Source organism: Diadema setosum, chromosome 12 (genome assembly GCF_964275005.1).
Source record: "Diadema setosum chromosome 12, eeDiaSeto1, whole genome shotgun sequence".
Classification (NCBI taxonomy): domain Eukaryota; kingdom Metazoa; phylum Echinodermata; class Echinoidea; order Diadematoida; family Diadematidae; genus Diadema; species Diadema setosum.
The window spans coordinates 1,508,098-1,534,282 of record NC_092696.1 but is presented as its reverse complement, the minus strand read 5'-3'; the positions used below and the strand labels follow the sequence as shown (position 1 = coordinate 1,534,282).

The 26,185-nt window shown below is 38.8% G+C and overlaps 1 pseudogene; it reads right to left on the bottom strand.

The window, feature by feature from the left end:
• Window positions 1–3,697: 3,697 nt before the first annotated feature.
• Window positions 3,698–26,185, bottom strand: part of LOC140236275 (uncharacterized) — a 40,606-nt pseudogene continuing 18,118 nt past the window's right edge.

The window sequence follows — 26,185 nt, the reverse complement described above, 5'->3', positions numbered from 1 at the left end:
GAAAAGTACTTGATTGTTTTGTGTTCGACAATGGATACTAAGATTTTATTCTCACATGCATTTTCATCGGCTTTCCCGTTGTCATGGCGATCATCTAGTTCTGGCGAGGAATCTATACATGGTGTTTGGTTGCTGGTTGAGTCGTCGACGGTGGGCTTGGGTAGGGCTGGTGGTGGGGAACCATCCTCATCGGAAGAGCTGCCTGGGTCTGGTTCCACACTACTTAATTCGTGAAGTATCATTGCTAGGGGTTTTCCCGTCAGTGGTGGCGACGTCGAAATGGGGGAGCAGTCCACAGAGATTGATACCGGGCTGCTCTGTTTCTCACTTGGCAATCTGATGGTGGTTGGTCGTGGCATCCGCCGTGGTGATTGGGGGGACCTGCTCCTGCCTCGGCTGTGGAGACCTTCATGCACATGGTGGATGTGCCTCCTGAGATTACTGGACTTAGTTGATGAATAATGACATTGACGGCAGTCATACCCACCCTTACTGTGGTGGCACTCGGCGTTGCTTAGTAGGGGATTTCCTTCTTGCGCACAAATTGCACATTCTAATGAACGAACGTACATCAGCAGCCATACCGCTCCAGTAAAATCTACTCTTCACGTTTGCCAGCGTTTTCCTCTGCCCGAGGTGTGCACCCAACGGGCCGTTATGCACATCCCTGATAGCATCCATCCGGAGCTTCTCTGGCATAACAAGTTTCCTCTTGATGGCTCTCCCGTCGTCGGATTCCCATCGACGACATAGTACCCCATCTTTAACTTCTAGCTGGCTCCACTGGGCCCAGTATGTTTTCACTGCTGCTGATTTCTGTGCAATCTCTCCCCACTCTGGCCTAGCCTGGTCCTTCTCTTTTAATTCTATTATCCACTGCATGGAATCATCAGCAAGCTGAGCTTCTCGCAAGTTTGCTTTGCTCATAGACGGTTGAGTAGCGATACCTCTGACACTTGATCCTACCTGCTCCTGCAAGGGAGGTGCAAGTTGAGTGTTCAGGATTCCAATATCGTCTTCCTCTTCCTGTCTTCCACACTGCTTACATCTCATGCGAGACAGTCCATCAGCATTGGAGTGATTCCTGCCAGGTCTGTGTACGATAAGAATGTCATACTCGGCGATCTGTTCAATCCATCTAGCCAATTGCCCTTCTGGGTTACGGAAGTGAAGGAGCCATTTTAAAGAGGCATGGTCAGTCCTTACCTTCACCTTCCTACCATACAAATACTGTCTGAATTGTTTCAGACCAGGAATGAGGGCTAGCAGCTACTGTCTGGTACCAAAAGAGGTCGCTGTGGTTTAACATGTCCTTGCATGACATGTGGAGCATGTGACATCATGGCCGACATTGGGTGCGGATTAAATTCTGGTAGGCCAAGCATTGATTTGTTCAAGTCCAATTGCGCTACATGCAAATCTTGGGGAGTCGATGAAATAGGGAACAACTGCTGTTGCTGCGGTGCAAAAGTAACATTCCTACCCATTGGAACTGTCGACGCATTTGAATCAAGTCCAACAGTTTCTCTTTGAGCATTGGGAGTACCAGGTACATTGAATCTAACCTCAGAGTCCGTGTCATGACACTGAACCTGTGTCAACGTGTCAGGCCTTCGTGGACTTCCCACGGTTCCTCCTGAACACTCTGGGTTCATTTCAGTACCACCTATCCTTCCCAACTCCTCCTGAGCTTGCACTTTCTGCCACTCCAGCAGGTCTTTTTCAAGTTGACACTGACTGATCTTTTCTTTTAGTTCAGCCAATTCCCTCTCAAGCTCCTCCACATGCCCTGTTTTCTTGTTCATGTTTGTTTCAAATTATATGAACTTTACAACATGAGTAACTTTGGAACACATCAGACAAGTAGATTATTGGCTATCACACAGTGTCCACTTTTACCGACTTACATTGATAAACACATTTTGGCATCCATCCAATAATCAAAACATAAATCAACACCTCCAAATTCATTGGTGTCCATTAGGGGATTTAGCGCACCACACTTTGCACCCTACTCACTAGATAACAAGCTGTCAGTAATTTGATCCTGTAAATCAAAATTGAAAATCAAGCATGCACAATGAGCTAGCAAATTGAGCTCATAATTCCAGCTCCCTATTTCAGCTCACAAATTAAGCTGACAAAATGAGCTCACAAATTGAGCTCGCAAGTCGAACTCCTTGATCAAGCTCACAAATCGAGCTCACAAATTGAGCTTGTCAAAACGAGCAGACAAATTGAGCCTGCATATTGAGCTTTTCCATCCAGCTCACAAATTGAGCCAGCTCAAATTTTGAGCTATGGGATCCCGCTCACAATTTGAGCTGCAAAATGAGCTCACGCTTTGAGCTGCGAAATGAGCTCACAATTTGAGCTGCGAAATGAGCTCACAATTTGAGCTGCAAAATGAGCTCACAATTTGAGCTGCAAAATGAGCTCACAATTTGAGCTGCGAAATGAGCTCACCATTTGAGCTGCAAAATGAGCTCACCATTTGAGCTGCAAAATGAGCTCACCATTTGAGCTAATCACTCCAGCTCACAAATTGGGCTGCCAAATAAGCTCACAAATAATCACTGTTGCACTTCGAGCTATTCAAACGAGCTAGCTCACAAACTGAGCTCTGACGTTGGGGTAGCTCACTCTACATATCGCTTGTGATATTGCATCAATTAGAGCCATCTATAGGCATCTTTCAGAGCACTTTGCTTCACTTCTGAGCACTTCCATTTCCATATCATATCCTGGTCGAGACGAGCTGAGGTACATTTAGAGCATATATCAGTAATGTATCAAGATCCCACCGCTGCCACCATTTGTAGCGAATTTTGGCCTTACGGGGTTGATTGTAGGCTCGTTTTCACAAAAATATATTGTGATCTTGCACATTACCATCACACCCTCACTCTGCACTCCGCACATCACTAACCATAAACACCCATCACAAACATCGCACAGCAGACAATCAGCGACAGTGCTTACAACTACAAAGTTGACATCAAAGACTGAGTCATGGAGAATAACATACCGTTACTGTGTGTTTATTAAGCAGAGCCTGTGCAGTCGTCCTCCGAGAAGGCGGTATTACAAGCAAAGATACAAGCAATGTGTGCGATAGCAAGCCAAGCCACCAGAAAGTTTGGAAAACATATCTCCCAAACAGCTCTATCTACACCCCAGGGCAGAGCCCTTCTCCCTACAGCTCGCTGGCTATCTACTTTCACTATCTACTACTCTAACTCTAACTCTCCAACTATCTATCTCCTCATCCCTCTCCGAGCAGCGTCCTTTTATACCTCTTGCACTTAGACCTTTGTACCCGCTGCGTGTGTCCCTTGACATCGTCTATACCCCATACACACTTTCGTGTGCACGCACACTGCACACCCTGGGTTGGTCCATTATCTTGAGAGGGGTGTCTCCATACCAATTTTGTCACAATAGTAATACCGCATAGGACAAAGGAGGACTTATTAGAAAGACCATAAGTAAGAAGATGATTCCAAAGAACTTTGTGTCTCCTCTTTTTATGATGTTAAGCCCTGGTTTGTTCCCCTCTCCTGCATTGATTTCTTTATCTTGCTTGTTCCCTTCTTCCTCTTGCACGTGTCCTTTCTTGTCCTGGTCCTCTCAAGAAACCAACTCCTCGAAGAGTAACATAATAGTTATTAATAATGACTAATAGTATCATGCTTCCTTAGTTGTTTGTCTCAGATTCGTCCGGAGCTGGTAAGTTTTCTTGCCCAGAACCTTGACATGTTTCTTGGCTGCCACTTGTCTTCTGAGCTGCTGTCATAGCTCAGGGTGTCTGTTGGAGAGTGAGAGGAGAATGTAATAGAAAGACAATGTTTCAAGGTAGTAGAGGATTGGGTGACGTTTGTGAAATGAAATGAAAGACCGTCCAGTTCGAAAGCTTCTTCTGAAAGTAGGCTAAATACGAATTTCGGATTTTTAACGTAATAACAGTGTCAATACTAAGCTATAAAATTATACAGTAGCTAATGGTCTAGTAAAACTTTTATATCTCTATTTCAGTTTCGTCATAAGCCGCAAAATTTTGATATTTGGTAGAGAAACGATAAGTTTTCAGTGTAAGGCAAAAAAAAAATGACGATCAACCCAAAGGACATATTTTTGGTTCATTGAAGAAAATTGTAGTCAGTGATATTATGTGGTCTTAGTCTGGGCCGTTACATAAATGTATACAACGCGCGGTTATCGAACCCCTGGGGCGCGTCCACACCGAGCACGGTAAGAGCAACGGGCCGGGATTTTTTGTTTTGTTTTGTTTTGTTTTGTTTTGTTTTGTTTTGTTTTTTTGTTTTTTTTTGCTATGGCGCCCCAAAAGGAACCTTGTCTGGTTCAGTTGAAAAAAAAATCGCGACAAAATCATCCGAAACGGCATTCCTATGACTAAATCATAAACAAGAAAATAAACAGTAAAGAAGATCAATTGTGTAACAAAATTATTGGCAGGGAAGTGATATTGTAATAGAACCAGACATAGTTCCTTCTTGGCACACCATTGCAAAAACCCAGCCCGTTGCCCGTACCGTGCTCGGTGTAAACGGGCCTTCATCCTTGTCATTGGTGTTCATTCAATAGAAAGTATTGTGGCAACATCCAAACAAGTTTATCGCCAGAGCACTAATGTACTCCATTTTACCCGAATATGCGATGTTGCATAATTGTCGCTCGAAACAATTGATCCTTGACGACGTATGCTGCCTACAAATTCTAAAATTAAAGTTAGTATCATCGTTTGCGGAAATCTGACAGCACCTCAAATATTAGATGACTAACTTCATCCTCACCATGCCCAGGCAGCAACGTACGCCGCAAGCTCGCGAAGGGTGAATTGTAAGGCGCGTTGGTATCAATGCTTCCCGATAGCCTACTATGCCTACGTCTTACCCGAAAACAGAGATGATTGGTTAAAAACAAATCATCAAGCATTAGGCCTACTTTTGAGACATTTTCACACCCAAACCCGTAATATGCAATTTTTTTCTTTCACTTCATATCAAATTACTTATGTTGGAATTGAAAACATTTCTTTAAGTTTAGTTGGTTTATGTTTCTTTTGTTTGGGTTTGGTTTGTTTGTTGATGTTGTTGTTTTTGTTGCTAAAATTACCGACATAACCTCGGAATAAAATATCTATGTATCAATATGTGATAGTACTAAAAGACCCTATCGTATAAGATCAAAGTGTAAAGCAAATTGCTGATGTCCTTTAATTTGCCTCTACATTCTTCGCAGCAGATTAATTCTACCTCCCTCTTGTTTCTCCTCATCGTTCACCATTACGTACTGCTGAATAAGATTGAGCTGGATTAAGATAAGACGTCATACTCTTGAAAGAATTTCCCATAATCTCTTCGCTGTTCTTCTTGTGACTTTTTCTCTGCTTCCATCCAGATGTCCCACTAAGGTAAATGCTAGGCCATCAATAACTACACTTCATGAATATCACATATATGATTATTAATAATCTCATTATTGAGAGAACAAAAGAATGAGAAAAAGGAAAAAGCTAATAAAAAATATTTACCTGTACGCCTCCTTGATTATCACTCAGGAAAGATCTTAATGGCTTGTCATCGATGGTGATACAATCCATCTGTAACACGATGAAGATAATCAAAAGGACACATCGTTATCATCTAGGCCTGTTAACTGATTCTTATTTCTCTGAAAGAAATGGATTCATAGCAACATAGCTTGTATCATATTGGTTGGCTCTCCTTGGTAATAAGGAATGGCGCAACCACCTCCTCTGCAAAAAAAAAAAAATATATCATTTGTCATTTTAACAGTTTTCCTGTCAAAAGTCCTGGTTCAAAGTACGGCTACATTAGTTACGTCTAGACAAAAAACCTTAACTTCGAGGATAGGAAACCTCGATGTTAAGCTTGCAGTAAGGGAACGTGAAGACGTACTCGTAGTTAGCTAACCTCGAGGTTAGCTCGATGTTAAGAGCCACGAGAAATCTTATGGATAGCGCTCTAAGCACGAGTCCCGGGCATGCCGGCTGTCTGAACACAAAAATCAACGCACTCAAAGGGGCAGGTATTTAACCTCGTAGTGTGGACGCACGTCGAAGTCAACCTCTAGTTTAGGGCTTGTCATCTGAACGTAATTATTGTCGGATGGGCAATGATAGAAATTAATATGATTTGTAATGATGATGCTTCAAATAATTATGATGTTTTTATTTTGAATTTTCTTGTGTGATTAATGATATCACTGTGCCAGACAAAATATTATCTGAAAACATCATTGCCCCTTCAACGGCTTCACTTTCTGCAATAAATCGTAATATCACCTCCAAGACAGTTGTGATATACTCCCCTCCCCTCCCTCACATTGAACAAATAGTGAGCAGATTAAAATCACTGATTCTTACTTTACAGCGAGAAGCCTGTGAGGAAATTGTCGTGAAGAATGTCTCTGGCAGTTTAACATAGTAGAGCCTGGCACGTGTAAGATTGGGCAGACGACACAGAAATTCAGCCAAGTTTGCTGCTCCTGACTCTGAGACTAAGCTGCAGTACATTTCGGTAGGTCGAAAGCAAAGCTCGCTGATCTGTAATAGAAATAAACAAAACAAAAAACAAAACAAAAAAAAAACCAAACGGCGCTGTGGCGACTGGTATGCTTCCGCAATATCGCATGGTTCTCCAAATAGATTTAGATAATATCTTCGCAATTTGAGACGGTAGTTGACTGGCAAAAAAAAAAAAAAAAAAAATGAAATGAAATGACATCACATCACATCACAAGACTGTCACAGATGTTTTGAGAGTTTACTCTCCTTGACCTAAGTCCCATTTTTGTTTCTCTTTTTTTTTAATGAAATGAAATCTTATTCAAAAAAATATGTTTGTTCTTACACAAATTCAAAACGGTCAATGTATTACAAAAAATGTACACTTTATATGAAACTAATGATTCTTCAAAATAATTGCGTTAATGGAAAAGAGGGACCTACGTAAAAACAAAACAAAACAAAAACAAACAAGCTTGTTTAAATGAGGACCACTCAGTACATTGATCTGTTGACATTACAATTTCATTGGATGGATAAATTAGTTTCGAGATCAACTTGTTGGGAATTCGAGTCAGCATTTTAATCATCGATACCTGACTTTTGACTCCATGACATCAAATTCCCCAGAAAATCATTGACAGGCAGTATTATATACACCGATTCTATGTGGCGATTGGTGTATTGTGGCCCTCTATTAGCATGGGCAGCGCCATTATTGCGGTGTTCACGACAACTGCCCCCCCCCCCCCCCCATGCATGCGCACGGACAGTCGCAATGCAGCGCGCGTGTGCAGTGCTGTCTGCTCAGCTGTGTCTGCTGCCCGGGGGGGGGGGGGGGCGCTGGGGGCAGGCGGGGATACAGCAGCGAGACCTAATGGCTGCGCCGTGTAACTGCAACTTGTCTGCTGCCCTCAACGAACCTGAATCGGTCTATTATGCATATTGTACCAGGGAGGTGGAAGAAAGATATCTTTCTTCCACCTCCCTGATTGTACTAAGTTTCATGAGGATACCTTTTGGCCATTCTGAAGTACAAAAAAAAAATATATATATATATATATATACTATATACATTTTCACTTGAATTTCCACCTTTAATCTCATGGTCCCTGGTAATACATGTAAACATTAAGTTTATTAGAATACATTCAGGCATTGTATAGATACGGGGGAAAATTTAAATTCTAAGACTTTGATCTTGACCTTTGACCTTTAACCTAGAGCAAAAGTTAACAGGCAAAACATCGTCCACTCATACACATATCTTGCAAAGTTTCATTAGCATGCCTCAAATGATTATCAATTTAGGCCCTCCACAAATTAAGCTGAGTTTAAGTTTTAGTTAACAAGTTGCTCCCTCAGTTACCGTTGTAGTCTACATGTTTAAAGCCTACCACACTTCCAACAGCAAATGACACATTACATAATGCACAGCAAAAGATTACATACCTGGCATGATGATGCAGAGGTGACGGCTGTTGAGAGGAAACCATCAGGCATGTAGGGACATGTCAGACTGAAGCTCGAAAGACGTGGCATATGAAATACCCATTTGGCCAAGTCATCTCCCATCGAGGACTGATATTGGGAATCATCCTGAATGCTCGTAAAAATCAAGTGCAGATCTTGAATCTGCAGAGGAGATGAGTCAAAGTATTGATAAAAAAGTGGCAAATAAGTATAATCATATGATAATGGCGAGAATGCAAAATTAACATATGAAGAACTCCAAAGCGTTAAATATATGAAGAGTTTGTTTGCAAAAACCGATAAGTCCATGTGTGAACATCTTTAATTACGGTGTCTGTCATAATGTACAAAATAATACCTTTTAAATGATATATCTGTTATTACATATAAAGGAACATTTTTGAAGTTGTGATCAAAAGAAGCAAACATTTTTCTTATTATTCTCTTTATTTTTCTTGACCTTCAATCGCAAATATCTCCATTTGGCAAGTATGGACTTATCGGTTTTTGCAAACAAACTCTTCATATCATTATCAATGGATTTAGTGCCTTTAGGAAGCAAGCTCGTCATATATGAAGAAACCAACATTAACCAAGACAAATGTTGAAGCCTGAATCATGTTTTATACATGTATTCCTCGCAATGATCAACGATCCACTCCAGCAGACACCTTTAGAAGAGCATTGGAAATGCGTAGATGACGTGACCATTGCTGAGAATAAGAAATTCAACTCTGCAAGTGTTGTCCCGGACACACTCAAGGAACTCAGCAAGTGGTGTGCCGAAGCGGAGATGAAACTTAACCCTTCGAAATGTAAAGTGATGCCTGTCGCGTTCACCAAAACACCACTCCCACCCATCAAGCTTAAGCTGAACGACAATGTATTGGAAGAAAATGATAAACAAGGTCAAGCTCCTTGGTGTTCCTATTCAAAGCAATCTTCGTTAGTATTTGCATGTCGACGACATTGTCAAGCGAGCTGCAAGGAAGCTCTACGTATACTAGTACTCCGCGTTATGAAACGATACAGGGCGCCATCTGGAGACATACTAGCCATCTTCACTAGCTATATCAGACTAGTCATCGAGAATTCTACTCATCCATAACAATACTAATAAACAAAGTAACGCCATAGAAATGGTTCAAAAAAGAGCGCTCCGTATAATCTTGGTTAATAGGTATGAATCATATAAAGGAGATCTGTGTGATGTGCAACATCACATCACTCGGTGATAGAAGAGATCAGTTGTGTCTGAGGTTCGCTGCCTCACTCTATGCGAGATTTCCAGACTGGTTCCCGCCGACAGAGAGCAGCTGTAGACCCCAAAGTCATAGCAACAAACTCAGGGAGATCAAGTGCAGGACTGAACGTTACAGGAGCAGTGTAAATGCCTTACTTAACAATTAGATTCATCTTGAGATTGGTTGTTTAAAGTTTTCAAGTGGTACTTGTATTGTACAGGTTATTTATGGTTGTTCTACATAATTGTATGTTAACATTATAACTCACACTAAAGGTATATAATTCAGATGCATTTGAATATGTTTTTAGATTGATAAGTTGCAGGTTGATAAGGTTGAATACTAAAAGAATTTCATATGATTTTTATTTTACAATTACCGTAATGTGATAAATGTTCAATATAACACAATGTGAAGACTAAATATCAATTATTATGTAACATATCTTTCGGTTCTTGTATACCAGTAAGTGTGATAATTTCTGATAAGTTTATGCCTTGAATCAAATCTAAGCTGAAACTTGTTTGTTTCAGTTCTTAATATGTTTTTGTATATCCTGATTACACCTCCTTTTTGCAACTTCCTAAACCTTTCTCTCTCCCACCCTCCCCCCCCCCCACTCACCCACTCACTTTCTTTTTATCTCTCTCTCTCTCTCTCTCTCTCTCTCTCTCTCTCTCTCTCTTTTCTCCAGTTACATACTATGTTCTACAACCTAGACGGGCATTACGTGCATTATATAAAATGACTAAAATATCATATGAATTTGATTTCGCGTGAGTTGAAGAAGCTCTAATCTTTTTTAGTAGGTCTGTAGAATTATTATCAAGCATTCTAAAAAATCACAATTACCAATGCAATCATTTCTCCACATGTATTATGTTTTAATCAAAGTATGTCGTGATTGGGATGGCAGGATCACATAACGTACTATTAACTTTGTATATGCAATGTCAAATGTTTGGGAAAAGGGTCACGGTGGCCGAGGCACCCACATACAGTTGGATTTGTGTGTGTGTGTGTGTGTGTGTGTGTGTGTGTGTGTGTGTGTGTGTGTGTGTGTGTGTGTGTTTTCCTTTGGCATGCCATGGTGACCTTAATTTGGGGTTGGGGCAGCTGAAACTTGAACGGGACATCGCTTGACTAATTGCCTGACCAATAGTCTGAGAAAGTCATTTATACCAAAATTTGAGATACAAGGTCTTGTCGCCCCAGCGACGATATGGTACTGTGATGTATTTTTCATATAATATAATCCGATTTATAAATGCGGGATGGATGCTTATTCTTCAGTAATCACAAACTTTTCGCATATTTCTAACGGCATTTTATGAGAAATGGTTACATATGATTATATTCCTCTTATTAAAGGGCATGTACAGTACTGGTTGAGGTAGGGATTCATGTGTTGAACATTCCTAAGTGAGATAATGAAAAGCCTCTTATGAAATATGAAAGAGCATGTAATTTTAAGAAAGATTCAACGTTTATTTGATGAAAATTGGTTTTCATATGGCTGAGATATCCCAAAAAAGAGCTAATAATAAAAGGCGACATGCCCCAACTTTATTAGTATCTCTTTGTTTCACCTTGTTTTTGGATATCTCAGCCATTTCAAAACCGATTTTCATCGAATAAACTTTTGATACCCCTTAGAACTGCATGCTCTTTGACATCTCATAGAGTGGTTTCTGAATATCTCATAAAACGTTAAAAGCTAAATCTTCACCTCGACCAGAACTGTACACACCCTTTAATGTTATTGCAATTTGGATTATAGTGTAAACGAATTAGTGTTCTATTGTAAAGAATTATTCTCAGCGTAATAATTAACGATATGTAATTCGGAAGTTTGTTTCAGGTGTCAATTTAGTTTTGAAACATTTCTCCCTACTTTTCTCTCTCCCCGTCTCCCTCTTTTCCTTTCTCTCTCTCCCTTTCTCCCTTTCTCTCTCTCTCTCTCTCTCTCTCTCTCTCTCTCTCCACACACTCTCTCTTCTCCCCAGCTTCACACTTGGTCCTGCAGTTTTCACGGTCATTTTACGTGCATTATGTGCAACGAGCAAAATGAGTTAAGCATCTGATTTCATTATTGGCGTAGGTTTGATTTGATTTGTTTAATCTTTAGTATGTTTTTGTTATCAAGTATATACTTTGCAATAGATACACATGTGGAGGTACATGACATGGCCATAATTCATGTTATTTGCTTCCATTGTGCAATATTTAACCCTGATATATTTTGTGTGTGTGTGTGTTTTTTTTTCTTTTTTATGTATCTTTGTTTTTCTATATCATACTTCAATGTTCTCACACTCACTCACGTAAAATGTCTGCAATTCAGCCTGCGGGCTGCTATGGATGTTGTCCAATAAATTTATATATATATATATTTTTTTTTTTCATCGTCATCTCTGTACATGTGTATAGATTCAAATTCTAAGACACAAGATCAAACCATTGAAAAACAGTTTACAGACAAACTTTAATCATGTCTTCTCCTTCTCCTTCTTCTCTTGGTTAAGTCTGCCTCTTTCAAAAAGATGAAGATTCTTGCAAACTGTGTTATTTACATTATAATACTGTTTATTTAAAGATGTTGGCACACATTATGGAGAACAAAGACAGACTAGCCAGTGTGATGAACCGTTAGCCGGTTACGGAATGCTCCCACAGATGGCGCTGTAGCAATTTTCAATGACAGGGAATTCCAGCTCCTTACTGCTATCGGAAAGAACGAATAGCGATGCGATTCAGTTTTCGAGTGTAGTATATGATAGGAAAGTGGTTGGGTGTCTCTTGTCAACTGGGTAACCTTGTGATATTATAGTCCTGTGCTGGAAGATGATTGTGTATTTTGTACGTAATTGTTAGCCTGTTCCAGAGTGGTCCAATCAGGCCTTTGCAGCATTATAGCGGCACTTGAGGTATTTTGGTAGCGTTTCAAAGTGAATCTAGCAGCTCTTCTAGGAACCATCTCCACTTTGTGGATTAGGTTCTCGTGAAATGGATCCCAAAACAGGCGAAGCACATTCTTCAATTGGTCGAACCAATGTTTTGTAAGCTGTTACTTTGACATCAGCGGATTTTAAGAGAAAATTGCGTCTTAGAAATACAAGGACGTCATTGGCTTTATTGACAGTATTGTTGATGTGTTGAGTCCACTTCAAATCAGAAGTGATGGTTACACCCAAGTACTTCACAAATTCAACAGATTCAAGACGGGCGTTGTTCAGATGATAAACGAGTCGCACTGTTTTTCTTTTCCTGGAAACTGTCAAAATCTGGCATTTATTTTCGTTTATACATAGAAAACAGCAGAAAAGCGCAGTGTCTTTCAATATACTAAATTCATTATCAATCAAAGGGGCTTAAACTCTACGCATGTAAATTGTCTTTTATCTTAATAATATGATATACTTATGTGCCTGGAAATCATGGGTCACTGTTTTCGCTTATGTAAGAGTTCATTATGTTTGTCTCCGTATGTACTATGATTAGGGTGTGTTTGTATATGTGTGTGTCTATGTTTTTGTTTTTTATGAGTGGGTGGAGTACACGTGTGTGTTGTAACTCATTGATGTGGAAAAAGTGAAAAATCAAATAACCAAAGAAATCACAACAGGAAAGTTATGAGATAAATTGAAGAAAATTTGACGAAAATGATCGCTATTAAATCGAGTTGGAAACGACGAGAATGACTAAACAGACTTTGTTCAGAAACAATCAACAACGAATCTATGACCGGCATATTGTAGATTTCCCAACAATATTGTACTACAAAAAACAAAAAAACAAAAACAGAGGAAAAACAAATGATATATTGTCAGTCATTTGACAAAAGAGGGGCACAGTTACACAATATAAGCAATTGGTTCTATAATTAAAGATGACACACCTGACAGGATGATGCTGAGGCGGTAGCTGCTGAGAGGAAATCATCGGTCAAGTAGGAGCAAAACAGACTGAACGTCGTAAGATTTGGCAAGGCACACACACAGCGTACCAAGTCTCCTCCAAGCGATGATTGATATTGAGAATCGTCATGAGATAGAGATTTTGAATCACCAAAGCCTCTGCGAAAATCAAACACCAGATCCCGAATCTGTTGAAAAACAAGGAGCAAAAAAAGAAATTCTTCTGAAGGACTGGATACATTTGTACGTACAAAAGACCAATAATTGATTTGTAGATAGAGAAGCCTGTGAAATGTCCTGATGGTTTACATATATTTTAGTCATGGTAAGAAGGTCAAACGATGTCTATTATACCAAAATCTGCTCCCTGCCCTATTCCACGATACCACTTGCAGTTTGTGACGAGACAATATTCCTAGTAATACAATGTAATATATTAAGACATCCACCACAAATTTAGTAATTCAATCCACTTTTATATAAAACGTGTAAGTTAAGATTGGAATATTGTCAATGACTGTTTGTTTGTTTGTTTGTTTGCTTTATTTCCGTACTAAAAAAAATAATAGTTCACATAAAAAGATCAATTAAACAATATACGGATGGTGAGCACAGCCAGTGGTTCAAGTATAGGAGAGTACGTTTATTCTGTTAATTCCATGTTCGTATAGTCTATCTCCTCAAACTAATAATGTGATCTGAAACAATAGTACGAACGTTCCATTTAATATTATTTGGGTCAAGAATGATCGTACGTAAACGATGAGATAGCAGTTAATCATGGCGGTAAGAGAGGTATGAGAGACGGATAGAGGGAGAGAGAGACAAAAAAAAGTGGTTTCCAGAAAAACAAAACAAAACAAAACAAAACAAAAAAAACCGGAAGATGTGAAATATCGTCTTCTCGATTTCCAAGAAGGCAAAAGGCCAGGTGCCAGATCTCGTTCTTTTTTATTGTATTCAGTTCAGAGTAAAACATTCATTTCAACAGAAGTACCCTTACCAAGGGTTTACAGATGAGGAAGACTAGTTACAAATAACCTTAGTTATGTCACAATGTTGTCAAACTGCTAGAAATAGAAATATATATAAATAATTTTATATTTCAACCAAATCATGATTTGCCTAATCAGTTTTCACGCATGGTCTTCTATGACCCAAACAGCAAAGGACGAAGATTACATACCTGACAGGATGATGCTAAAGCAATGGCTGTTGAGAGGAAACCATCGGGCAAGAAGAGGCACGACAGCAGGAACTTCTGTAGACTTGGCATGGTACACACCCATCGGGCCAAGTCACCTCCTCCTGAGGACTGATGTTTTAAATCCTCTTGCTCTTTGCTGAGATACAACTCCAGATCTTGAATCTGCGGAGGAAAAAAGGGAAAATAACAACAATTAAAATAGAGTTTAATGAGCAAGAATGCATGACGAAAAAAGTACATGATACGAATAACGCTGGAATGTGCCTTACACAAGTACGTGCACGCATTTGAAGGGACAAACATTAGATCCAATAATATTATTCACGAATTAAGGATTGAAGAAAAAAAAATGTACTCCCTGTACTATTCCTGGATACAAGTACAGATAAAAGTATGTTTGTACATTATTCATAAGGAGCGTGATAAACAAATGAATAAATAAAAGGCCAACGCATTTTGAAGTGACTGGATTTGTACATTTGCTTTAATGTGTCATTGTTATCTGTTATCGATATGATAACCAGTGAAATCATGGATTCTCCCAATTAATCAAGTGATCAGTTACTGGGTCAAAAACAGTAAGATGTAATCTGTTTTCAAATGAAGACTAAGAAGTGTCGAAAAAAAAGTCAGCTGAACCGGTGATCCAAATGAACTTTTGTCATTCATTCTGCTTGTTTAAGTTTGTGGCCAGGTTTTGATCAAATACTGAAATCATTCAAAGACATCATGGCACATTAATACTAACAGGGCAGGACCTACTTAGACTTTTTCGATCCCCACCTTTTAAAACCAGTGTGTACGGAAGGATTCTCAAAAAAAAAAAAAAATATATATATATATATATATATGCTCATCATATTGGCTACAAAGGGAGAAAAAAGCCAACCCACACAGTCCATTTTCTTTGTTCATATTCAACACACAGTTCGCAGTGACAAACCATGTCTTGAATATGAAGAGAGAAAATTGAATAATGGGTTAGCCTTTGTGGGAGTGACCTATCGCCGACATGGCCATGTTGGAGGTTATGGACCTTTTTGATACACAATATGATATGCATATATATAACGTATATGTTTTTCATAATATCTATTATTATTATTATTATTATTATTATTACTATTATTATTATTATTGTTATCATTATCATTATTATTATTATTGTTATTATTACCGACACTACTACTAATATTATTTTAATGAACAGGATATGTACTCCAGGTAATTTTGTTATTGCTCTTTGTTCACATTATAGCTCACAACAAAGGTATAATTCAGATTGAATATGTTTGTAGATTGATCAGTTGCAGGTTGATAAGGTTGAATATTAAAAGATTTTATTTGATTATTATTTTACATAGGATACCGCAATGTAATATATTTTCAATATAACACAATATGAAGACTGAATATCGGTATTATTGTGTGAGATATTTTCCGGTAATTATTTACCAGTCTGTGTGACAATTTCTGATAGTTACAATCTTTGAATTAAAATGAAGCTAAAGCTTGTTTGTTTCAGTTCTTAATATGATTTTGAACATCCTGATCACATCTCCTTTTTGCAACTTCTTAAACCTCTTTCTATCCCTCTCTGAAACATGTTGGGATACGTCCTCCTCTCTCCCTCCCTCCCTCTTCCCCTCCCCTCTTTCCTTTTCTCTCTCTCTCTCTCTCTCTCTCTCTCTTCTCTCCAACTTCACACTAGGTCCTGCAGCTTTCATGGGCATTATGTGTGCATTATGTACAACGAGCAAAATATGTTAATTATCTGATTTGGGTACTGGCTTTGGTTTTATTTGATTTGTTTGGTTTTGTAATCAAGTATACTTTGACATAGCTACATGTTTGGAGGAACATGACAGAACCATTTATGATGATGACAAAAATTAATTGTGAAATGTTTAACCCTTCTATTTTTGTTTGTTTGTTTGTTTTGTCCTTTTTATGCCTTTTTTTCTATATTACATTTCAATTTTCTCACACTTATTCATGTAAAATGTGTGTAATTCAGCCTGCGGGCTGCTATGCATGTTTCCCAATAAAAAATACATTTTCATCATTATACATGTGTATGGATTTCAATCTGAAGACACAAGATCAAATATTGAAAACAGTATACAGACAATTTTAATCATGTCTCCTTCTTCTCCTTCTTCTTCTTCTTCTTCTTCATTTCCCCTTCTTCTTCTTTGTCTTCTTCTCTTGGCTATTTCTGTCTCCGTTAATAGGCTGAAGATTATTGCAGACTGTGTTATTTACATTGTAGTGTAGTTTATTTATAGATATTTACAAGCACATAACAAAAAGTAAATGTCGAACAAAGACAGACTAGTCGCTGTGATCAATGGTTAGTCGGTTAAGGAATGATCCCACAGATGGCGCTGCAACAATTTTAGAGGACAGGGATTTCAGTTCCTTACAGTTATCGTAAAGAACGGATGGCGGTGCGATTCAGTTCTCGAGTATGGTATCTGATCGGAATGTGGTTGGGTGGCTCTCGTCAACTGAGTAACCTGCTTGATATTATAGTCCTCTGCCGAAAGATGAGTAAGATTATTGTGCATTTTGTACATAATGGTAAGTCTATTCCAGAGTGGTCCAATCAAGCTTTTGCAGCATTATAGTAACACTTGAGGTATAATGGTAGCGATTCAAAGTGAATCTCGCAGCTCTTCTAGGGATTATCTCCACTTTGTGGATTAGGTTCTCGGAAAACGGATCCCTAACAAAGCAAGCACACTCTTCAATTGGTCGAACCAATATTTTGTAAGCTGTTGCTTTGACATCAGCGGATTTTAAGAGAAAATTGCGTCTTAGAAATACAAGGACGTTATTGGCTTTATTGACAGTATTGTTGATGTGTTGGGTCCATTTCAAATCAGAAGTGATGGTTACACCCAAGTACTTCACGAATTCAACAGATTTAAGACGGGCGTTGTTCAGATGATAAACGAGTTGCACTGTTTTTTCTTTTCCTGGAAACTGTCAAAATCTCTCATTTATTTTCGTTCATACATAGAAAACAGCAGAAAAGCACAGTGTTTTTCAATGTACTAAATTCACTATCAATCAAAGGGATTAAATTCTACACAAGTAGTCTTTTATCTTATGCGTCTCGAAATCATGGATCACTGTTTTCGCTTAGAGATAGAGAAGCCTGGGAAATGTCCTGATGGTTTACATATGTTTTAGTCATGGAAAGAAGGTCAAACGATGTCTATTATACCAAAATCTATTCTCTGTCCATTTCCAGGATACCACTGTCTTGCAGTTTGTGACTGGAAGATGTTCATACTACTACAATGTGATATACAAACAAATCGACCACAAATTCAATGTTTCAGTGCACTTAATCATACGACGTGTGATTTAATATTTGGAATACTGCCATTGTCCGTTTGTTCTTTTTTCCGTACTTGGAAAAAAATCATACAAGACAAATATTTTACATAAAAAGATCAAGATATATAGTCAGGGTCAGCACCGCCTGTTGTTCAAGTATAGAAGAGTGGACTGTAAGCCCGAAAACACAATGCCTCTGACCGCGGCTACACTTTGTGATGAGAGGATTAAAAAAAAATGTTTTATATAGGAAGTATGTAGGATTGAACATAAATACGAGAGAACAATGTTTATGAAAACAACGGAGCATTTATTTAACTTTTGCATTCTAAGCCAAGGATGTCAAGTGATTTTTTTTATTATTATTATTTTTTTACTAAGGTTTGATGAAAACAACATTTCCCTTCTGTCGTAATCCAGGATACCATTTTAGCAAAGAGAGCAGAAGAAGGGTAAAATTCACAAGGAGTGTATCGCTATCGCTAACTAATGCATTTAAAGCGTTTAATCAAACTAAACTGTATAAATGAGGGTCACTCAGTACATTGAACTGATATTACAATTTGGATGGATTAATTGGTTTTAAGATCAACTTGTTGGGAATACGTTTCAGCATTTTAATCCTCGATACATGACATTTGACAGCATGGCATCAAAATTCCCCAGAAAATCATTGACAGGCAGTGTTATATAGACCGATTCTGAGAGGCGTTTTGTGTATTATGGCCCTCTAGGGCAGCGCCATTATTGCGGTGTTCCTCCCCCTCCCCCCCCCCCCCCCCTCGCATGCGCACGGATAGTCGCAATGCATCCGCGCGCGTGTGCAGTGTTGTCTGCTCAGCTGTGTCTGCTGCCCTGGGGGTGGGCGGAAGTGGGGGGGGGGGGGGGTGGTGCTGGGGGTAGGCGGAGACACCGAAGCGAGACCTCATGGCTGCGCCGTGTAACCGAAACTTGTCTGCTGCCCTCAACGAACCCGAATCGGTCTATATATATTATTATGTAGTAAGTTTCATGAGGATACCTTGAACCATTTCTGAAGTATGGAAAAAATATATATATATTTTCACTTGAGTTTCCACCTTTAACCTCATGATCCCTGATAATACATGTAAACACCAAGCTTAATACTAAGAAAAATTAATACATTCAGGCATTGTATAAATACTGGGGAAAGTTCAATTCTAAGACTTTGACCTTGACCTTTGACCTTGACCTTTAGCAAAATTTGACAGGCAAAACTTCGTCCACTCATACACACATCATGCAAAGTTTCATTAGCATGCCTCAAATGATTATCAAGTTAGGCCGTCCACAAATTAAATTGAGTTAAGTTTAAGTTAACAAGTTGCTCCCTCAGTTACCGTTGTAGTCTACATGTTTGAAGCCTACCACACTTCCAACAGCAAATGACACATGACATAATGCACAGCAAAAGATTTTTAATACCTGGCATGATGATGCAGAGGTGACGGCTGTTGAGAGGAAAGTATCGAACATGTAGGGACACCCAAGACTGAACTTCGAAAGACGTGGCATAGCAAACACCCATCTGGCCAAGTCATATCCCATCGAGGACTGATAGTGGGAATCGTCCTGAATAATCTCGAAATTTAAGTCCAGATCTTGAATCTGCAGAGGAGGTGAGTCAAAATATTGATAAAAAGGTGACAAATAATCATAATCATTTTAATGGCGAGAATGCAAAATGAACATATGAAGAGCTTGCTTCCAAAGCGTTATATATATCATTATCAATGAATTTAGTGCCTTTAGGAAGCAAGCTCGTCATAATATGAAGAAACCAACATTAACCAAGACAAATGTTGAAGCCTGAATCATGTTTTATACATGTATTCCTCGCAATGATCAACAATCCACTCCAGCAGACACCGCAGAAGAGCATTGGAAATGCGTAGATGACGTGACCATTGCTGAGAATACGAAATCTTCACTAGCTACATCAGACCAGTCCTAGAGTATTGCGTACAAGTGTGGTATTCATCTAAAACAATACTAATAAACAAAGTAACGCCATCGAAATGGTTTAAAAAAGAGCGCTCCGTAAATCTTGGGTAATAGGTACTAATCATTTAAGGAGGTCTGTGTGATGCGCAACATCACTTCACTCTGTGATAGAAGAGATCAGTTGTGTCTGATGTTCGCTGCCTCACTCAATGCGAGGTTTCCAGACTGGTTCCTGCCAACACAGAGCAGCTACAGAGCCCTAAGACATAGCAACATACTCAGGAAGATCAATTCCAGGACTGAACGTTACAGGAGAAGTGTAAATGCTTTATTTAACAAGTAAATTCATCTTGAGATTGGTTGTTTAAAGTTTTCAAGTGGTACTTGTATTGTACAGGTGATTTTATGATTGTTCTGTGTTTACATTTTAACTCACACCAAAGGTATATAATTCAGAGACATTTGAATATGTTTGCAGATTGATAAGTTGGAGGTTGATAAGGTTGAATACTAAAAGAATTTTATATGATTTTTATTTTACAATTACCGTAATGTGATAAATTGTCAATATTATTACACAATGTGAAGACTGAACTATTATTATAACATAACTTTCGGTTATTATATACAAGTCAGTGTGATAATTCCTGATAATTTTATGCCGTGAATTAAAATCAAGCTGAAGCTTGTATTTTTTTATCAGTTCTTAATATGTTTGTGTATATCCTGATTACACCTCCTTTTTGCAACTTCCTAAACTTATCCCTCTCCCAATCTCCCCCTCTCCCCCCCCCCACCCTCACCCACTCACTTTATTTTAATCTCTCCCTCTCTCTCTCTTATGTCTAGTTACATACTATGTTCTACAATCTAGACGGGCTTTACGTGCATTATATAAAATGACTAAAATGTGATATCAATTTGATTTCGCGTGAATTGAAGAGGCTCTAGTATTTTTTTATTGGTAAGTCTCTGGAATTATTATCAAGCATTCTAAAAATAACAATCACCAATGCAATCATTTTCCACATGTATTATGTTTTAATCAGTATGTCGTGATTGGGATGGCAGGATCAGATTACGTACTATTAATTTTGTATATGCAACGTCAAATGTTTGGGAAAAGGGTCACGGTGGCTGAGGCACGCACATACAGTTGGATTTTTTTTTTTTTGGTTTTTCTTTTTCCTTTGTCATGCCATGGTGACCTTATTTTGGGGTTGGGGTAGTCCAGATACTGGACGATTTTAATCGTCCGCTTTCCCCACACTATACACACGTACGCATACACATGCATGCACCCACACAATGCGCCCAACCGCTGACTGCGACACTCCACCAATTGGTACTCCCGAAAGGAGGGGTGAATTGTGTAATACAGTGTACATACAGACACCATCAACGTACGTCCGTGGGTACACTGCATACGAATACAGTCCAGGAAGTGGACTAGGGATGGGGCAGCTGAAACTTGAACGGGACGTCGCTTGACTAATTGTCTGACTAATAGTCTGAGAAAGTCCTTTATACCAAAATTTGAGATACAAGGTCTTGTAGCCCCAGCGACGACATGGTACTGTGATGCACGTTGTATTTTCAATTTATATTCTGATTTATAAACGCGGGATGGATACTTATTCTTCAGTATTCACAAACTTTTCGCATACAGGTGTATTTCTAAAGACGTTTTATGATAAATGGTTACATATAATTCCTCTGATTAATGTTATTGTAATTTGAACTAGAAATGTCGCTATGGCGACTGATGCCTCCGCCATAATGCATGATTCTCCCAATAGGCATATAGTACAATGTCTTCACAATGTGTGATCCATGACAGTTTCACATAACTGGCAAAATATTGAAATGACAGGTTTGTCAGAAATGTCTTGAACTGGGTTTGCTTTAATTTTCTTAAGAGAGCAGGTACACATATTTGAGGAATTGAGAATTTTTACTTGAATTCTGACAGACCTTTTTATAAGTTTATGCATTGAGTAATTTCCAAGGTATGAAGAAAGAGTGTAATGACGGTACAAAATGATTTTTTTTTTTTTGGGGGGGGGGGGCATTGAAACCTGGCCTTTGACCCTTAACCTTTGACCTTTGACCTTCTGGCTGGAAATTTCCCAGAGAATCTCCATTAGGTAATGCATTTATTAAGTTTTGAAACTAATAATGCAAGCATTGCACATACTAGTATATGAGGGAAATAGTAAAATTTTGAGGAGTTGACCTTGACCTTTGACCCCTGACTATTGGCTCATGACCCCTAAATTCCCTAGATAATCCCTGCCTGTCAGTACATGCGTATGTACCAAGTTCCACGAAGATACATTGAACCATTTGCGAGAAAAGTGATATTGTAACATTTTCACCTAACCTTTGACCTTTTGACCTTTGACCTTATGACATGAAACTTTCTCTGGAGAATCTTTACGCAGTAGTACATGTCCACACCAAGTTTCAAGAAAATACCTTTGGGCATTGCATAGATATGGGGGAAATTGCAACATTTGTAGCATTTGACCTTGAACTTTTGACCTTTGACCTCTTGCCAATGTTACTAAAATCTACTCAACTAATAAATGTCCCATCATACATCATCCTTGGACCAAGTTTGGTGAAAGCTGCTTCATCCAGTTTTGAGTTATCACGTAAACAGATAAATTTTAGGATTTGACCTTGATCTTTGACCTTTGACCTCTGTCCAATTTCACTGAAAAACTAATCAAGTAAATGTCCCATCATACATCATCCTACAACAAAGTTTGGTGAAATTTGCTCAATCCAGTCTCGAGTTATCGCGTAAACGGATACAATTTCATGATTTGATCTTGACCTTTGACCTTTGACCTTTAGCCGATTTCACCCAAAATCTAATCAGATAATTGCCCCATCATACTTCATACTTGGACCAAGTTTGGTAAAATTCCAATAAATATTACTCAAGTTATCGCGTAAACGAAAGCGGACGGACGGACGTACGGACGTACGTACGGACGTACGGACGGACGGACAACCCGAAAACATAATGCCTCCGGCACCACTTCGTGGCGGAGGCATAATTATAGTGTAAACAAATTAGTGTTCTATTGTAATTTGAATTATAATTTTATTGTACACGAATTAGTGTTCTATAGTAAAGTATTATTCTCAGCGTAATAATTAATAATATGTAAGTCGTAAGCTTGTCTCAGGTCTAAATTTAGTTTTCAAACATTTCTCCATACCTTTCGCTCTCCCCGTCTCCCTCTTTTCCTTTCTCTCTCTCCCTTTCTCCCTTTCTCTCTCTCTCTCTCTCTCTCTCTCCACATACTCTCTCTTCTCCCCAGCTTCACACTAAGTCCTGTAGTTTTCATGGTCATTTTCCGTGCATTATGTACAGCGAGCAAAATGTGTTAAGCATCTGATTTCATTATTGGCGAAGGTTAGATTTGATTTGTTTAATCTTTTGTATGTTTTCGTTATCAAGTATATATTTTGGAATAGCTACACATGTGGAGGTACATGACATGGCCATTATTTCTGTTATTTGCTTTCATTGTGCAATATTTAACTCTGATATATATTATTTTTATTTATCTTTTTATTTATTTATTTTATTTTATGTTTTTTATTTTTCATTTTATTTATTTATTTTATTTATCTATTGATTTTTTTTTTTTTTTTGGGGGGTATATTTCTTTTTTATGTATCAGGGGCCGCGGAACGTTTTTCAGTTGGGGGGGGGGGGGGGTGGCTGCGCAGAAGAGGTGGGGGTGTGAACCCCCCCCCCCCCCCCCCCCGCCGCTTAGACGCACGAGCGCGGCGTAGCCTGGATAATGATCTTGTCACTTTTGTAGATGGTGCCATTTGATGTATCTTTTTGCGTCTTTGATGGACTTGAACCCCCCCCCCCCCCCCCAATGCTTATAGGTGCACCGGCGTAGCCTTGATAATGATCTTGTGATTTTTTGAGGGTTGTGGTTACTACGCGAGGGAGCGAAGCAACCAAGCCCGGGCGAGAGGAGGGAAGGGGGGGGGGGGTGTGGGACGGGGTTTTCCCCCTCCCACGGTGAAAACTTTAAATTGCATTTTGATGTTATACTAAGAGTGCAATTTTACGCATTTTTTCCGTCTTTTATCGATTTGAAACGGGCCCACTTACGAAGGTAGCAGGATGTTTTGATGTGCAAATTAAACAATTTGCCTATGAAGTGTAGCATCTAAATAGATTTCTTGAATTAAACATTGTTACAATTAATTTCATGAAAGTTGTCTGTTCTTAAGAAATCAAACAGAAAAAGGATACTGATGAGGGTGGATATACAAAGGGATATTTCTCCTTCCACACGAAGGTGATTTTACATTTTCAGACCTGAAATTCAGCAATCTGGTGCAAACTTTGGGTGAAGTACTTGGCCTTTTTTTTTCTAGCCCCCCCCCCCTCCCACCTTCAAAAAAAAAGAGAAAAATATGGAAAAAATTGACTTTTTTTCAGGAAAGTGTTGATAGCAAAATCACGGCATTTAGCTCCTATTCCGCGTGTGCATCATGTGTGTGTATGTACAAAGTCTATAACGTAGAGGGGGAGGGTGTGCGAGGGGGATGCCCCCTCCCACTCGACGGAGCTTTTGCGTTTTTAAAATCAAGATAAAGCGATCTGAAGCACACTTTTGTGAAAAAATCGGGTAGTGTGATCCCCCCCATTTTTCCCTTTCTTCTTTTTTCTTTCTTTTTTTTTCACGATCCAAAAGTGTGTGTGCCCCCTCCCGCTTCCGCGGTCCCTGTGTATCTTTGTTTTTTCTACATTATACTTCAATGTTCTCACACTCACGTAATGGCTGCGATTCAGCCTGCTGGCTGCTATGGATGTTGTCCAAATATGTATATCTTTTTTTTTTTCATCGTCATCTATGTACATGTGTATAGATTCCAATCCTATGACACAAGATCAAACCATTGAAAACAATTCATAGACTTTAATTGACTTCTCCTTCTTCTTCTTTTCTTGGTTAAGTCTGCCTCTTTCAATAAGATGAAGATTCTTGCACACTGTGTTATTAACATTATAATACCGTTTATTTAAAGATATTTACAAGCACATATCATGGAGAACAAAGACAGACTAGCCACTATGATGAACCGTTAGCCGGTTACGGAATGCTCCTACAGATGGCGCTGCAGCGGTTTTCAAGGACAGGGTATTCCAGCTCCTTACTGTTATCGGAAAGAACGAATGGCGATGCGATTCAGTTTTCGAGTGGGTGGAGGGTGAGCACAGCCAGTGATTCAAGTATAGGAGAATAAGTTTTCTTTCTGTTTATTCCATGTCCGTATAGTCTATCTCCATAAACTGTGATCTTAAACAATAGTACGAACGAACTTATAAGTAATATTATATGGGTCAAGAGTGGTCGTACGTAAACAATGAGATAGCAGTCAATCATGGCGGTAAGAGAGGTATGAGGGACGGAGAAAGAGAGACAAAAGTAAAAGTGGTTTCCAGAAGAAAAAAAAAAACAACAACAACGAAGATGTGAAATTTCGTCGTCTCAACTTCCGAGAAGGCAAAAGGCCAGGTGACAGATCTCGTTCTTTTTTATTGTATTCAGTTCAGAGTAAAACATTCATTTCAACAGAAGTACCCTTACCAAGGGTTTACAGATGAAGAAGACTAGTTACAAATAACCTTAGTTCTGTCACAATGTTGTCGATCTGCTAGAAATAGAAATATATATAAATCATTTTATCTTTCAAGAAAATCATGATTTGCCTAATCAGTTTAGTTTTCAAGTATGGTCTTCTACGACCCCAACAGCAAAGGACGCAAATTACATACCTGACAGGATGATGATAAAGAAATGGCTGTTGAGAGGAAACCATCTGGCAAGAAGAGGCACGACAGCTTGAACTTCCGTAGACCTGGCATAGTACACACCCATCGGGCCAAGTCACCTCCTCCTGAGGACTGATGTTTTATATACTCTTGCTCTTTTCTGAGATGCAAATCCAGATCTTGAATCTGTGGAGAAAAAAAAAAAGATACATTAACAACAATCAAAATAGAGTTAAATTAGCAAGAATGCATGACGAAAAAAGTACATGATACGAATAACGCTGGAATAATGTGCCTTACACAAGTACGTGCACGCATTTCAAGGGACAAACATTAGATCCAATAATATTATTCATAGATTAAGGTTTGAAGAGAAGGAAATGTACTCTCTTTCCCATTCATGGATACCAGTACAGATAAAGGTATGCTTGAACATTATGCATAATGAGTGTAATGAAAAAAAAAAATAAAGGCCAACGCATTTTGAATTGACTGGATTTGTACATTTGCTTTGATTTGTCATTAATATCTGTAATCGATATGACAACCAGTGAAATCATGAATTATCCTGATTAATCAAGTGATCAGTTACTGGGTCGAAAAAAAATAAGATGTACTCTGTTTTCAAATGAAGACTAAGAACTGTCGAAAAAAAAAAGG